At 46.1% G+C, this 1,882-nt stretch overlaps 1 non-coding gene across 1 annotated transcript; it reads right to left on the bottom strand.

Annotated features, from left to right (window-relative positions):
* Positions 1 to 1,560: 1,560 nt before the first annotated feature.
* TRNAK-UUU (transfer RNA lysine (anticodon UUU)) lies at positions 1,561 to 1,634 on the bottom strand. Its single transcript has one exon. It is a non-coding gene; the product is annotated as a tRNA-Lys (tRNA).
* Positions 1,635 to 1,882: the final 248 nt, after the last annotated feature.

A 1,882-nucleotide genomic window follows, 5' to 3' on the forward strand; every position in this document is an offset into this window, starting at 1 on the left:
TGGAGGGTGCGGGGTAAGGCTTGAATGACAGCTACTTCCCTTGGGTGTTGTGAAGGGATGGCTCAGAGCCAGACCATAGCTCTCTTGCCCCTTTCCTCCCCCTTTAAAAAAATCTTTAAAATAATTGTTTACCTTTGCCTACAGGACAACAAGCTTCAGTCAGTGACAAGGTTGGGCATGGCAAACCCAAGACCAACAGAGGGCCCACTGTCCTAACAGCGCTCCCATTTTCACATTTCAACAAAGTATCTGAAAGGGTCATATGTAGCCTAAGAGAAATCTCAGTTTGCATGCCTCACGTCTTCCAGGTTGGATGTCCCCACTGTGGGTGATCTGTCCAAGGGCTCCAAAATCCTGGAGCCAGGACTGAGTAGGAAAACCATATTCCTGGGGTTACACTAGATTGGTCTCAATTAGACAACTGGCCTGCGAGGGCAAGCTACAACATTTAAAACACAACTTTAACATTAAAATACAATATTGCACAATATTACAAAAAAAGTTTAAAGCGACTTAAAATTGCAAAATTAAGGTGGATCCTAAAAATATACACCTCAAGTCACAGTAAAGAGATGTATCTTCAGCATTCGCCAAAAGCTGTATAATGATGGTGCCAAACACACTATTCTAATCATTCTAATCCTCTGAGCTCCTTTTTCTATTCCAAAAGCCCTCTTTCTGATCTATGGGTTTTGCGACTGAGCTACAGCTCCACACAGGACCCTCAATTATTGCTCTCCTCAAGCCTTGAGGCAGCAGGATTAAAATCTGCTCAAATGAGACTTGAATCTACGCCTCCTGTTCCTAGTTGCATTGACCCCCCCCCATTAGCTACAAAGCCTTGTGCACGGTTACCTGCTGTGCGCTTGCTGTTATCTTTTCCATCCGTCCCTCATGCATGTGCCTCTCTGCCTCTGCAAGTATTGGTCCTCCTCAGAGGGCAGTGGCGCTGTCAGGACAGGACATCGGGGCAGAGGTCCAGGGCCCTGCTTAGCCGAGCTGGAGGACTTCCAAATTCAGCACAGGGCTGGCTGATCACATTTTGAAGCAAGTGAACTGCTGTCTAAAGAGGAAGCTCCATTAAATCCAGAGTCACAAATAACCCAACTGCACCACTGCCAGAGAGACAGCAACGCAGGATTGTGGTGTGTGCAGCATTATAGAAACAGCGTCTCCGCACAAAGGCACTGTTCCCATAGCAGGACTCAGAACCTTCTCCTGGGATGCCGTGGGTTTTCCCTGCTGGCTTTTCGTTATAGCACGGTGTCAGCTAGTACTGTGGAAAGAGCTGTAGTCTCTTCTCTACTCAGTGGTTGTTTGTTTGGCCACCTTTGTTGTTGTTTTTCTAAATAATATTTATTACTTTTGAAGGTTACAGAGCAAGTCCCTCCCGATCGGAGGAGCTCTGCCATTGCCAGAGGCGCCAACCCGGAAGTCCTTTGGAGGCTGGATGGTGCAGTCCATACATGTATAACTTTATCATATAGAATCGTAGGACTGTAGAATTGGAAGGGACCATGAGGATCAATGTCGTTCAGCCTCCTGCGATTTAGGAATCTTTCACCCAACATGGGGCTCGAACCCATGACCTTGAGATTAAAAGTCTCATGCTCTACCAACTGAGCTATCTGGGGGCCTTAGCAACAGGCTGCAGAGTTTCCAGCAATACTGCATGAACACTTCCTATTATTGCTGCATTAGCTTTTGTTTTAACAGGTACTGTTTACTCTGCTGCCCAGAGAGCATAGGATCTTGACTGTGCTATCCTACCATTAGCCCTGCCAAAGCTGCACGTGCAAAACAGTGCTATATGATCTACCCATCTGACTTTTTACCACACAATGTAGTTTTTTTAACCAACATGCATTAGAGTAGTCCTATT

The sequence above is a fragment of the Podarcis raffonei genome, chromosome 4 (genome assembly GCF_027172205.1).
Source record: "Podarcis raffonei isolate rPodRaf1 chromosome 4, rPodRaf1.pri, whole genome shotgun sequence".
In the NCBI taxonomy this organism is placed as follows: Eukaryota; Metazoa; Chordata; class Lepidosauria; order Squamata; family Lacertidae; genus Podarcis; species Podarcis raffonei.